Below are 15,395 nucleotides of genomic sequence, written 5' to 3' on the forward strand. Positions count from 1 at the left end.
CTAGGGCTTGCAATTAGGGAGTGAGGATCGCTTCTCCAGTCCCAGGCCGTGTCCGCATTTTCGAGCTTGCCTTCGGTTTTAGGATGATTTTAGGGCCGAGTTCCCTCGTCCCCATTGGCTCACGCTGCGGCATAATTATGATCACATCCCCCAGGCTGCTGGCGCTGCTCTCTGTTTATTGGTGGTTAAAGATCTATTATCTATTCATCAGCCGCCTCTTTTTTCCTCTTTTTTTTTCTTTTTGCCAATTACATTCTTCTAAAGTGAAGTACCAGCAGGTATTTTGCACGTTTACAATTAATGATTTTTAAAAAAAATCTGGCATCCTTTAAATCTCTTACTTGGAGGCCCATGTCACTTCGCTTAAGGGTGAAGAAATGCCTGTGTTTGGTGATGAGGTTGCTGTGAGACCCAAAAAAATGTCGATTGGGAGGGGGAGAAGAGGAAAGTCCTGTAAGTCAGGCTTCAGTGCCATCAGATTCATCAGTCAAAGGTCCCCAGGTCTGGGGACATGTTCCCCTGCTTTCCCAGCTACCCTATCCCTGCCCTAGGATCTCCCCCATCCTCTGTGGTTTCATCTGCTGTGTTTATGTTTGTGTCAATTTCTTCTTTATTCCAGGCATAGTCTGTGTTGGGGGTGTGGGGTGTGGTGGGGGGAGGTTGGATGGCAGGAGGATCCAAAACCCCTTTCGGAAAACACTCCAGGCAAGAGAGGAGTTAGGAGTGTGTTTTCTGGCGTTGTCTGGGCACCTGATCTTAGTGAGGACCCAGCAGAGATCATGTGTGCTGCCTCCCCAAGCTTCCCAGGGCACACACATACACACTTCCACACACGAGACAGGCATGGGCCTCAGCTCTGTACTCACGCCCCAAGAAGCCTGCCCCTACCTCAGGCTTCTGCTCTCTGACGCCAGCTTGGGCAGGGGTTTCCCTTTTCACCCTTAGCGGGTTCTCTCGACCTTGCTTTGTGGCATCCCCCCATCCTTTTCCCCAGGCCCAAGGGTAGAGGGTGTTCGATCCAGCCTCTTGGGGTGGGTTGCATTTTGAATAGTATCTCCCTGGGTCCTGAACCATAGACCTCCAAAAATATTGTCCCCGATTCAGAAATCCTTCCCTCAGTTAGGCTGTAGGGACACAAGCCCCACTGTGCCCAGGCCAACAGGGAGCCTGAAGCCACCAGGAAAAGTGGAAGTCTTTGGGCTGCACTAGCCAGCCAGTCTGGGGTGAAGGTAGAGGTCAGCCCTTGGTTCCCGGAAAGAAATACCCAATTTAGGTGGGTTGTAGATCCCCGATCCTGGAGCTGGTGGAGGAGGACCCCTTTCTCCATGGAAGGATCTCCAGGAGGGCTGGAGGTTCAGGCTCGCCCACAGGCCAGGCCTTCCAAACTCGACCTTAGACTACAAGTGGGAAACTGAGGGCACTAAAAGCCCCACCCTGGCTGCAGCGCAGGGAATGGCCATTTATTGCACAGTCAGTATTAGTGATCTTGGCTGGGGGGTATGAGAGTAGACGACTTCGAAGGTAAAGGGGCTCCATTCACGGTCTGGGAGGTGGGATGAGGCCCGCCATGGTGTGTGATAGTTTCCCCTCTTCTAAACGCTCAGGCTGAGCACTAAAGTGGTATTGGTACCACCTTAAACTCTTTCTCCTGTTTTGGCCGAGATGTGTCCGGAGAGTGTCCTAATGAAGTGAGCAGTCTGGAGCCCAGACCCTCAGCCTCCCTCCCGAGGCAGGGACAGTCGGCCGGGGCAGAGGGCCCAGGCTGCTCCCAGTGTACAAGAAGCAGGCCACCCGCCTCTTGCAAACTGCCATAAGGGGGCCAGCTTTACCCCCAAAGGGCTCTAGTTATTGGCAGGTGGGCGAGGCTGAGAGAGTCTGGTGGCTGCCTTCTTGGCGGCAGTAGGACACGCCTGTTCGCCGCTGGCCCCAAGCCTCTCCCGGGCCCCCACGAGGAAGAAGCGGGTTTCTAGCGAGTCAGGGGCCGCACGCGGAAGCGCTGGAAGCGGAGTAATCTATGCTAATTCATGCGCCGGGACCGAGGAGCTTGGAAGGGTTAGCTCTGCCAGGCCCCGACGTGCAGGGGAATTAACTAGGAGAGTAACTCATTAACCAGGCTGGCGGGCAGAGGCGCACCAAGGCGCTGGGCAACCTAGTCTGGACTCGGACCCTGAGCTGCCTCTAGACTCTGCTCCTTGGACCCAGCGGCTGCCATTCTCTTTACTTGTGGCTTCTTTAGCCTTTCAGAATGCGGCCCCTCTTTGTTCCCTAGCTGCTCTGGAAGGGTGGGTGTTGGGTTAAGTACCGGTGTGAGCAGTGGGAAGTGGGGGGATTTCTGAGGCCCCATCTTAGAGCAACGGCCTCCCGATCTCCACACCCGCACCCGATGAGGGTTGTGCTCTGTAGATTTCCGAATCTACACTCTGCAGGCAGCTGAACTAGCAGACACATGATGAAGGTTCGAGTCTCCGATCTGTCACTTACTGACTGAGGGAACTTGGGCAACACCACAACCTCTCCCAACCTCCATTTTGTCATCTGTAAGATCACGGCCAATGCTGCCTGCGAGGCCGTGGAGGGCAGGAGGCCGGCCTTAGGGAGTGATAGAACCCTTCTACTTCCTGATTGTGGCGGCAGTTACACATCTGTGTTTTAAAAACTCATAGGGTTCTACACAACAAAGGGTGAGTTTTACTGTATGTAAGTTATACCTTAGTAAACCTGACCCCCGCCCCCAAAGTCAGGCCTGGATGACCTTAGGCAAGTTACCTAACCTCTCTAAGCCTGTTATCTCTTCTGTGAACTCGAGATAAATAATAATATCTTGGCCCTTGAGGTTGTTCAACAAGATAAGCCAAGCAACATGCTTAGTGTCCAGCATATAATGAATGAGCTATCATAAAAGTAAGTTCCTGTCCTTGATATTGCTGTTATTATTATTACCTACCCACCTCCAGGGCTTCTTTCTGGGCTTCAAGACTGAACAATAAAGTTGTACAAATATAAGCTGCTGTTCTCACACTCCTGCCACGCTCCCCTCCATGCTCCTCCAAAGGCCAGGGACTTCTCTAGGGGGACCCTGGGGGTGAGAGAGGCTTGGATTCCTGGCTAGCGGGAGACATCAAAGGGCAGAGCTTTCTGGTCGTCTCCCATACCATCTGCTCTGAGTTTCCCACCAGGCCCTCTACCTTTGCAGGAGCAAACAGCAGTGCTTCTCCCTCCCCCAGCTCGTGCTAGGCCTGTTTGATAACGGGGGTGGATGCATACCTTCATGCAAACCAGGAGAGATGCCCAGGTGCTGCCTGGGTCACTACCTGTGTGACCTTTACCTTCTTGAGCCTCGGTTTTCTCCTCGCAGAAAAGGAAATACCAATATCTTAACAGCTGTTTGAGGGGAGTAAGTGAGCTAATGCTTGGCACAGTTACCGTTCGTTCATCAAATAGTAATGGCCGCCCATGGCTTTGTACGTCCAGCATACCCGCTGCACTCCGCTAAATCTAGGTCGCGGCGGTTAGGACCCTCCTGGTGAGCCGGTGCCGTGAGGCTGCACTGTGCGCCAGCCAGGCAACGCGAGCAGCGCGGACGTCCGTGGAGGGTAAGCCCTCTCCCCGGGCCCAAGACATGCGAAAGGTGTCCCGGAATGGGGAGATCCTCGGGACCCGGTTAAGAATTCCTCCAACCCACGGTGATTCCCAGTCACCCGGCCTCTCCGAATGCGTAGGGCGGCGGTAAAACTAAGAGAAAAATTAATGTCCTAAAAACATTTTTTTTTTTTAATCCTCATGACGGCAAATCCCTTTCTGGTGTCCTCTCTAGAGGCCGCTGGCAGGCGCGGCGACCCGGGACGTGTATCCGCGTGCGCGCAGCGGCGCCTAGTGGCGGGGGACGGGCGCTGGCCGCATCCCCGCGAGCGGCTGAGCCCGGTGCGCCCGGGAGTGCCGGGGTTGCGCCCCACTGCCAAGACCTTCCCGCGACCGCAGTCTGAGCCGGGAGAGGAAGTCAAAGTAGGCTCACTGACCACAGAGGAAGAGAGGACGACTTGGAAAGGCGTCCCTCCTCCCTCCAGCAGCTCTCCGCTTCGGAGTTAACCACCCACGCTAGAATTCCAGCTCCACCCCGAGTCGGGCTTCCTTCGGAAGGGTGCAAGGAAGGGGGGACGGGTTCTGTTCTAAAAAGGACGCTGAGGCCGTGATCACCTGTGCCAGGGGGATACCGCGGAAATGAGGCCACAACATCATGCGTCAGGTCCTAGATCCCGCGGCCTGACTACGGGCCCATTCTGGCCTGCGCTGGCTCCAGCTTGGGTAGAGTCCGAAGATTTGGGGTCTCGGGGTGCAGCTCTCTTAACTTCATGCCCCCTCGTGGCCGGCCAAAGACTCCCTGGTGGTTATTGCTGAGATAGCGATCAGCCGGACTGAGGGGCCGCGACCTGGTCAGGGTGACCGGCTCCTTCCTCCTGGAGCGCGCGGACCCTTATCTGTCCCGGCGCAAGTTGGTTCCTCTGGTGAGGTAAGGCCCGTGGAATCCGAGTGGGGTTCGTTGGAAACCCGTGCATAACTGTTCAAGCGTCCACTGGGGGGACTGAGCCCTCTCGGGAGGGTTGGACCCTGGTCCAGGCCTCAGCTGCCCCAGACGACTGCAGGAACCAGGTGCTGTCCTTCTCCGGATGTTATCAGGAGGGTGCCAGCGTGTGGGTCTCCGAGATCCAACCGTTTTAAGAGCCGATGTTTCAGAGCCGGGAACTCCGCACTGAGGCGTAAAGCCACGCAGGGCTTGACCATCGAATTTACTTCCTTCACCACGTTGAAACTCGTCAATCTCTCAACACACAGGCTGTCCTGATTCACTAATGAAAGCAAGAAAACAGATAAAAGGAAGTCCCGGTTTCTTTCTCCCTCGGCTGCCTTCAAATGAAAGTCTAAAGCCAAGCAAGGACAGGCGTGGGGCAGACTGACTGACACAGGGGCGCAGGAATTAGGGAAGAAGGACGCTCTTGCTCAGGTGACCTCCTCGGGCAGGGGTGGAGACAGCTCGGTCTCCCCTGCACCCTTCCCGCTGGTGGGTGGGTGGCGTTATCGCTCTGCCCTCCAACAGTCCCGAAAGCTTTGGTTTCACTGGGCCACAAGGTCACCGACTGTTGCCCGGAGCTCCCTGCCATCGCATAAGATGACCTGCAGCAGGCCACAGGCACTAGCATGGGAGGTGGCGGGGACGCACCTGCGGCTTTGCTGCCGCCTCTCGGCATCTTTCGTTTCAGACTTGCTCTTGCCAACGGTCGCGGGCCTTGTAACTGGGGGTCCAGTCCTTAAGGAGCTCTTGGGGTTGTCAGCAGCAGCAAGCCACCTTTGAACCCTAGGGGCAGTTTCTGAGACCCTGGCGTCTCACCAGTCCCTCTCTCAGGAGCTTAATTGTCTTTTATTTTTGTACTTCCCATTTTCCGGACTCTGGAGGCTGGACTAGGGCTTAGAAAGAAGATCGTGGTCATTTGAGGAAAGAAACTGGAGGCTTTTTCTCTTGGACGATGCAGCTCTCCAAGAAACTTGGGGAGGCTGTCAGGAAGACTGAGAACAATTCCTCTCCCTGTAACGAATTTTCGCTTTTAAAGGCGTGTTTACTCACACCCAGTTCTCAGTGAACCTCATAATCTGGTGTGGAAGGAGTCATGATACCCATTTTCCAGATGAGAAAATCGAGGCTCAGAGAGGTCACTCTGCGAGGAGCCTTGTGACAGCCCCGCCTCCCCCCCCCCCCCCCCCGGTCCAACATCGCCAGACCCCTGCATTCAAGCCAGTGAGAAACGGTGGCGAAGACGCTGCTGGCTGACGGGGGTCCAAACCACCGCACGCAGCGAGGCTCGTCCAGGCGCCCCATACCCTGTAACTCCATCACTTGCCTCGAACCCACTTGGCCACCATTGTCCTCCAGGCCACTGTTTCCACCTTAGGCCTCGCCCCATGCCCTTTTACTTCTTCCCGGGTAGCCTCCTGCGGACCCCAAAGCCACGGCCTTTAGGACCAGAGGGTCGACGGCCTCACTGCGGCAGGAACCGAGGAGCTGACAGGGCAGTACTCGGAGGTCTTGGCCGGGACTCCGTGCGCTCCGCACCCTCCCGTTTGCTCTTCAAAGCGGCCATGAGACCTCCGGGGTGCCAACAGAGCGGCCCCTGCGCCGGCGTCAGGGATCCTGGAGCGCGGCCCCTGAGCCCCCCCTCGCAGCCAGCAAGGCGCCCCGAAAGTCCCTGGCCCAGCGATCTCTGCCTCCCTAGCTCTGCCCAGCCTGCGAGGAGCTGGCCAGGGGACAGAGAGTGGCCAGGGGCTGGGAGCTTCCGAAGAGGCACACAGAGAGGGTCTGACTACCCCCCTTCTGAGGAGACCGCCTCCCGCAGCCTCTGCCCTGGCGATCTATTACGTACAGGCGGCCGCAGCGGCGGCCAGGCCCCTCCTACCCCACCCCACCCCGGGACAATCGGGAAGGAACCCTTCTGATTAGGGCCCCGAAGCTGCATGGCCCCTCGCCACAATCACATTCAGGGGACCCTAGCGCTCGGAGGTTGGACACCACACCTCCGCTCCCCTATTTGAGTCCCTTCCGTGTCTGGCGTAGGGACCCAAGGTGCGCCCCCGCTTCCGCCAAGACCCCGCGAAGCCCCTGGCGGCTGGAGGCGAGGCCGAGAGAGGGTCCCTCCGGGGGCCCTGCAGGCGTCCGAAAGCCCGGCTGGGTCCCGCGTGTCCCCCACCCCGCCACACCCCCGCCGGGGGTCCCGGAAGAGACCCGGCCGCAGCGTCCCTCCGCTTAGCCCGGCCGCCGGCGGCTCGCCGGGGGCTGCGCAACAAAGGGTGGCATCGCGGCGGCGCGGGCAGGGACCTCATTGGTTCAATATTAGCTTTTCATTCCAGTCTATTGTGCCTATCTGAGATAATATTGACTCTGAGGTGAGAGCCCACAGACGACAGGGCTTGTCTAACACTCCGCGGCCGGGCGCTCGAAGGGAAGAGAACCAGAAATGAAAAGTTAAAGAGACTGCAAATAAAAGCTCTGGCGCGGCGGCGGCGCGCCCCGGGGCTGCGCACGGCGCGGCAGCCAAGCGCTCCCCCCGGCGTGCGCCGGGGCCTCCGACCCGGGAACTGGGGGTCAGGAGAGGGTCTTGGGGTCCGGAGGCCGTTCTGAGGAGGGGCACCGCGCGTTCCCATCGAAAACCGCCCTCATTTACCACACAACCCCATCTTCCAGACAATTGATTTTGAGGTTCCGCTCCTGGGTAACTCTGGAGAAAACAAATTCCCGTGCACATTGTTTTAGTTTGCCAGTAAGCCACCTGAGATATTTTCCCCACTTAAACGATGTTATTTCTTTAGGGTAACTTCGCTGTCAGTTTCTTCTATTTCCCCAGCACCAGAAGAGTAAACACGCGGAGCGATGTTCGATGATCGTTAGGCTGCATTACTTGCGAGTGCGCGGTTAATATCAAATTTCTAACTGCATTTTGCTTTGCTTTGAATCGTTTCCCTGCAGCCCATCCTCGGGTTTCTTAATCGCCTTTCTAACCGCAACTTTAAAGGGCCTCCGGAACGTTCAAGTCTTGCTTATAAAGATCCGTTTCAATTTCCAAATTGCCTACGTTGGAAAATGGCACTTTAAGTTGTTTTAGGTGTCTGAGAAAGAACGCTCGCGGGCCCAAACACCAAACGCTGAGGGCTTGCAGTGATTCTGGGAATGGATGCCTTCGGGTCTCCTTTAGGAAATTTGTGTCTCCCCCTCATTGGAGTCTGACCTCCGTAAGAGATGGTCTGTTAACTCCGTTACTCCAATAAGGAGCTGGTCGTTTGGAATCTTTACATCTACCCCAACTCACTTGGATGTGTGGGGAGCTGGGATGCGGCAAGGGCCGGGGTGGCGGCACCAGCATCCGGGGAACCGTTGTGTGCCTCCCTTCTTCCTCTTAGGTGCCCTGTGCTGAGCTGAGGATCAGCGATACCGACCGAGCTCCAGCACCTTGGATATTTCAGAGGAGGACATTCTGGTTAATATATGTGGTCTATAATATACTTTATATATGGCCCGTGTGTTTTATATATTATTTAAAATAGAATCTGTATTATATGGTTTCATCATATTGTGCACTGTTTAGTATAGATTTAAACTCTAATTCTAATATTACATGATTACATTAGTTACTTAACATATTTTTATACGTTATATATTATACTGTATGTGTAGATAGTTCTGAATATATATGTACGTATAAATATATTTATTTAATATATATGTGTAAAAGTATTTGAGGGAGCCTTTAATCTCCCTGCAAGTACATATTTGATCGTTTTCATGCAACGTTTTAGAAAAAAGTCCTAATCGAAACCACTTTGACACCAGCTATGTCTTTATAACAAATACCCTGAGGTCCAATTTCAGCTCCAGAGACAGGCGGGGCAGGGGCAACTCTGCCATAAGGGACAGCAGGTCCTCTCTGGAAAGTGGTTTTCCAAATGCCCATTCTCTGGGGACAGAGGAGACAACGTTCTGGACCTGGCGGCCGCCTCGTCTCCCCGCTCGCATTGTGGTGGTTGTTTTGGTTTTGAGAGGCTGTTTAGAGGCTCCGATGGTCCCTACACTGACGTCATGAATTAAAAATGAATTTGGGGAGTGCAGCATGTGCTCAGCCGAGGCGTCTGGGAGAGCAGCGAGGGCCTTTCACTCTGGGTTCTGGGCTCCAGACGCCAGTACGGCTCCGGCACAGCGCTCCGGCTCACGCGGGTCCCGGCTCCAGCCTGCGCCCGCCCTCCAACCCCGCGTCCGGAAAAGCTGTCCTAGGCTTGGACCGCTTGCATATCAGGTGGTCCCAACTACAGCCTGCTTCTAACACCGATTAAGAACCGAAGAAAGCAGGCATTTAGGAGCTCCCGCAGGAGGGCAGGGGCCAGGTGGAACAAAATCGGGATTTCAGAAGTCCGCAGGTTATCGCCCCCCGCGCCGGATATCCAGTTTACGGAGGGGGAAAAAAGATAATAGAAGTCAGGTACGGCCGACTAAAGCATCAGAAATGAGAAACGCCCAAACTTTACAGCCTGATGAACAGGAGTCTACTTCTGAGGCCTGGGAGTCAGGAAGAGAAATTGGAGGGGAGGGGAGGGGAGGGGCGGGGGGGGGCAGGGGGGGGGGGGGGGGGGGGGACGGGGAGGGGGAGGGGGGGGGGAGGGGAGGGGAGGGGAGAGGGAGGGGAGAGGGAGGGGGAGGGGTGGATGGGGAGGAGGGGGGAGGGGAGGGGATGGGATGGGAGGAGTGAAGGGGGGAGGGGAGGGGATGGGAGGGGTGGATGGGGGAGGAGGAGGAGGGGAGGGGAAAGGGGTGGAGGGGAGGGGGGAAGGGGGAGGGGAGGGGGGAAGGGGGAGGGGAGGGGGAAATGGGGTGTGCGAGGAAGACTTAGAGAAAGGGCAAGAGGGGTCAGAGACCACCAGGATGCAGCTGGCGGTGGGCTGTTTATTTCTTGAAAGCAAACCCCCCAAATGGCTACTTGGTGAACACCTTGTAGAACAAAGCAATGAAACTTGGCTAAAATCTGACCAAGAGATGGGGTCCCACTTCAGGCAAAACCCCAAGTTCAGTGAGACCCAGAGCCCCGCTCTGATCTGGTCCAGTCCCCAGCCTTGAGAAAAGGTTTTTGCAGATGTGGAAGAGTGCAGGCTATGCCCACGCTGCTCTGTCCCTGGCTGGGCTCTGGGGTATATGCTAAGATGAGCTGGGGACCAGGAAGTGGGAAACCGGCTTCCTGTTGCTAAAAATAAAGCAACTGACCCCTCTTCCTCCCCATGGCTGCAGTCTCCGAGCCTGGCTGCCTAGGGAGGCATCTGAACACCCACAGGATGCCAAGGCTTCCAGATGAAGGGTGGATCACAGTGCTAACCATGTGGGTATGGATCTCCCCCAGATGGGCTTCAGCACACCTGGCCCATCTGTAGTAGTTCCTCCATCCAGGTGATCCATCTTGCCCCTGCCCAGTGTGGTAGAAAACTTCATTCTAATTGTGTAAGCATCAGAGTTCCATATTTCTGCCGCTTGCTCGGAGCTCCCATGATCCTGGTTAAAGGGTCAGCTGCTCAGGTGTGCTGGGAACAAGAGAGGGTCTTTTTCATTGTTCATTTTCCACCAGAGCATCTTACATGAGAGACAGTCCATTTCTATCACCCATGGCACCTGCCTCGGATACTGTGCTAAGCACTTATCACGATCTATCTCACCCAGTCCTCCGAGCCATCTATCAAAATATCTCTTCTCACTTTTCAGATGAGAAAACTGTGGCTTGGAAATGTTAAGGGGTTCACCCAAGGTCACACACACAGCTAGTAAATGAAGGGGCCTGGATTCCAATGCAGATCTATCTGATTCCAACATTTCCTCCCCCCACCAACTCTTATTTCCTATCAAAATGCCCCTTTTTTCCCAGTGAGGGAGTCCCACAGGGTAAGAAAAGAGATAACACTTTGCTCCCGAGTCCTCCCAAAAATCAATGACCAGAGGATACAGAGCCATTCTGTCTCCAGAGCATTTATTCCAGGTCAGGAAGAGAGAATAAGCAGTTGGCACATGGGTAGCATATATGGTTTACAGAGAGCTTGTTCACACACCTCACGTCAATCACCTCTCTCACCAACCCCGTCAGAAGGATACGGCCATTGTCACTCCAGTTTAGAGAAGCAGAAACAGACTCAGTGAGGTTGAACTACTTGATCACTGCCCAGTCAGTTCTCGCAGAGCCCTGGCACTGGCCTGGGCCGGCCCATTCCAAGCCTCCCAGCTCTGCAGATACCACATATGGGACCATTTAACCAACGGAGTTAGGCCTTGCGTTCTGTTGTGAAATTGCTAGGTTATTTTCTCTCTGTTTTAAATGTTTCTGCAAATGTTATTTAGCGCAAAACTTTCTCTTCATTTATGCCTCTCTTATACTCATTCTTTCTCCATGTATGCACCAATCTGTATTGCAGAACCATCAAGGAAACAGAACAAGGAGTTGCCCCTTATCTGAGTTCAAATGTTACTCGGAGACCACAGTGTATATATTTTATCTACAATTTTTGCTCTATTATTATTTGTATCTTTTGCTCTGTTACCATTTGCCTTACACGCATCACTCAAATGTGTGATCAAGAGTTTAAAATTGTATATGTGTGTATCTTTTCATGACTTTAATAGTATTTTTAACCCTTGCTTGGACAATGATTTCCTTTGCTAAGATTTAAGGGAAAGAGTTCGCGGTCGGAGGAATCCTTTGATCAAATAATTCCATATCCAAAGGGATAACTGAGACTCCAGATAGGACATGGCTCAAGGTGTCTCTGACCTTGAGATGATGTACCAAGTCCCCTGCCACCAGTAAGAACCTTGCTAGGGAAGGGTGTTCTCAGCCTTCAGATGGCCAGGGCTCCATCCCCACACTCATTCGGAACCTCACTTGTTCACTCTCCACAAGAGCCATGGCCACACATCCCATGAAAAAACTTTATTTGTTCTCATTATCATAAAATTATATGTATATCTGTATGCTAGACTAGTAGACTAGAATGTATAAAGAAGATAGTAACAATCATTTAAATTCCCCCTGGCCAGAGGTCACCACTGTCAAACATTTGGGATGTTAACTTTTGACACAAAGGAAGTTTATGTTTACACCTTTTCGTTATTGGCGTTCCAGTAAATAAAGGAAAGGAAAGAAATACGCTATATGATTCTGTTTACGTGAAGTTCGCAACTGGATCTAGAATTCAGAACCCTCTGGGAGAGGGTTCACTGGAAAGGAGCACAAGGAAATTTTCTGGGGTCCTAGAACTGTTCTATATCTTGATTTGGGCCATGGTAACACAGATACATACAACTGCCAAAACTCATCGAACTTAAGACCTGTGTATTTTACTGTAAAATTTTATACCTCAATAAAGAAGAAGAAAGAAAGGAAAGAATCCTGGACAAATATCGGCTTGGCCAAAAAGTTCGTTCGGTTTTAAGTAAAAAGACACATTTTTCACTTTCACCAAGAATTTTATTGAACAATGTATTCACTAACCAAATGAACTTTTTGGCCAACCCAATACTGTAGCAAAAGAGCAAACTGGGGAGGTGGGGAAGGAGGAGGAAAAAAAAAAAAAGCCTGAGATGCTGAGCTAAGACAAGCCACACACAATACCTGGAACTTTACAGAGGAAGATACCAGGCTTGGCCCCCAGTACACCAGCCTCTCTCAGCACTGCTCCCCTTTTCAGGGCTGCAGTTAAATCCAAGAGGGCTGGATCTTTAAGAAGGTAATACAATCTTAAGATCCTGCTAGGGCCCACCATCTACCAAACTCTCTCTTCTCTGATGCTATTACTTCCATGTTTGTGGCGAGGCACTGTATTTCCTGATGGGGGCAGGGGAGGGGATGGGTCCCTTGGAGCCTAACAAGAATCTGCACTTGACTCAGGAAGGAAGGTTGAAGGTCTTAACTTTCAAATAGATTATATTCCAAAAGTTTCTTTCTTAATCACTATCTAGGACTCAGAATGTTTGTGTCTCATAGAAACAGTATTATAAATGATGGTCCAAGTTCCAAGTTTCTCCTCCCTAAATATCTATTAAATGCCTTCTCATAAGATATAGAATTTTAGGCTTGGTAGGAACATAAGTACAGTGAATTATAGTGGTTGTGTGCCATGTAAAAAATGGGAAGAAAGCAAAATTCTTTTCTTTTTCCAAAAACATACATGCTATCTGCCAGGCACTATGTTGACATTTAGGATTCAAAATTTTTTAAATCTCATGATATCTTCCCTCAAGCAGCTCATTGTCTAGTGGAGAAAGACTACCTTGTAAATAAATAAGTGCAATAAAATCTTATATGTGTTTTGATAGAGGTTGTCATAATTTTTAAAAAAACAGAAAAATAGAAGTGAATGCTAGCTGGCAAGGGAAAACACATTTTGAAGCAGGCAGAGTTGATGGGATAAAGAATTAGATGAAGACCTATAGAGAGATTCTAAGGGGTCATGGGGCACTTTGAAGGTCAATGGCCCTAAATCGGATTCTACTTCAAAACATGTTTTCCCTTTTCACTGCTATCAGAGGATTATAGTTTGACTTCTCAGTCATGATTGGGGTTGGTTGGTTGTCCTTGACTTTCAAATTATTTGGAGGGAGTAGAGAAGGATAAGACTTACGATTCCAAAGAGAAAAGTAAAGAAAATTTAGAAGGTATGTAAACCTTGGAGGATTGTCAGAGGTAGATATGACCCGGTAGTGATGGAGGAAAAAGCATAACCCCCAACACTGGGGAAGAAAGAAAAGGCCATTGCCCACACCAGCTACCAGATGGTGAAGTTGGCTCAGGGCAGTTTGGTTGCCATCTTGAAAGCAGAGTGGGCCAGGAGGCCCTGTGCCCTCACAAGTATGGGACCACTTAAAATTTATAGTATTTGGGGATCATTTATTCATTCAACCAGTATTGTGCATTTACCATTTATAAGGAAATTTGCAATTGACTTGCAATTAACAGGGTTAAGAAATTTAGTGAATTATGGCCCTTGCCTTCAAGGGCTAGTTGGGGAACTAGAGAACTATTATTTAATGTGCCCAAACATGAAATGTTTTTTCACCCATCAGTAAGTTGGGGGTAATAACAACGCAGGATCTACTGACCTCACACAATTGTTCTGAGACTAGAATATGATTAGGGAGTAAAAATGTCTTTGTAAAGTGCAGGTGTTAGGTATTAATCATGAGAATGGTTTTCAGCTGTGTCCTCCCCTTGCGGTCAATTATTCATTCAACAAATGTTTATTGTGCACTTATGCTGAGCAGGCACTCTTCTGGGTACTGGGAACATAGCAGTGAAGAAAACAGATAAAATCTCTGCCCTCTTGGAGCTGACATTCCCCAACAGGGCATTCTGCTGACATGAATAAGACTCATCAGTCATGTGAGAGAGGCATAAAGCTTAAGGCTTGGAAAATTGAAGAATTGGAAACAATCTAAGTATCCCTTAATGTGGGACAGGTTTTAAAAAATTATGATGCTTCCATACTGCTGAAAACTGCATAGCTGTTTAAAAAGATGGAAGTAGCTATCTGTATATAGTATTATAGAAAGAATTTCAAGGCCCATTAAAGGGGGGGAAAGCAAGTTCCAGAATAATACATAATATGATCCTATTAATGTTTCACATAAACACTACCTATTTGTGTTTTACTCACATTCTAATATATAGTTACATGTGAATACTTAGGTGTAATCTCAGAGAAAAGTTCTGGAAAGATACACAGCTGACAATTGTGTTATTTCAGGGGAGGAGAGGTGACCTGATGGGGCATGGTGTGGACCGGGGACTTTTACAACTTACGATGGTAATTTCTGACAATGAGAGTGCATTCACCTATTGGTTATGTAATTAAACAAGGAGACACACGCATGTGGGTACAATTGAGTTATAGCAATATAATTATGGATGACAATTGTTACTCTTTTAATCTCCTATAATGTTGTTTTAATATGTCTATAGAGACATATACACATATAAATGAGATGATGCCAAAACATAAAAGGTGGAATTAAAACATGGTGTCCTGGCTCAGAAATCTTGCCTCTCCCCACCCCACCTGCAGTTTATAGTGAAACCTTTTTTAAGAGCATCATGGGATGTTGGGTAGAAACCCTCGATCTCCCAGTTCTGAGGCACATGTAATTATTTCACAGTTAAGTAGCTTCAAGGATCTTTGCAAAAGGTATGATTTCGTTATGAGAGCACCATGCATCTCCCAGCAACAATTGAGCTTCAGCTGGAGCCAATGCCGGGGTTCTGGTATATGATGGGTGGATCCCAGCAGGGTCCCCTGGTTCCCAAACCAAGCCAAGTGAGCTAGCCCTAGCTTCAGCTGATCTCTGAAAATCAGCTCATGCATTCCAGCTGAATCTGTTCCATTGTCTCTCTCTCTGTGACTTTAGGCAGGCCTTTTGCTGCTTCTGGGTTCAATGGCGAGAGCTGAACTGTATATCCTATAACCTCATTTCCACTCCTAAACTTCTGATTTCTATTGTGGCAAGTTGTTACAAGAGGAGACCGCATTTGTTCACAGGCACCTGCCATGTGCTGGGACAGAAAAGGCAAGCAAAGCCCTTGGCCTTAAGGAGCATGTTGGGGTCAGATTCTTGGGGATGTTGAAGCTGATGAAACTGCCAGGAAGGTGGACTCAGAACAGAAGCATGGAGATCCTCCTCCACTTCTCTGCAGTCTCTGGCTCTAAATCTCTGGGATAAAGCTGGCCTCTGTTCTTCCAGCCCCTTCATTCAGAAATTAAGCTGGCAGTAGGGCCCCTAGCCATGCTGGGTAGCTTCAGGTCCTAGAGACTAACCACATCCATGTTACATGGGGAAA

The sequence above is a fragment of the Balaenoptera musculus genome, chromosome 16 (assembly GCF_009873245.2).
Source record: "Balaenoptera musculus isolate JJ_BM4_2016_0621 chromosome 16, mBalMus1.pri.v3, whole genome shotgun sequence".
In the NCBI taxonomy this organism is placed as follows: Eukaryota; Metazoa; Chordata; class Mammalia; order Artiodactyla; family Balaenopteridae; genus Balaenoptera; species Balaenoptera musculus.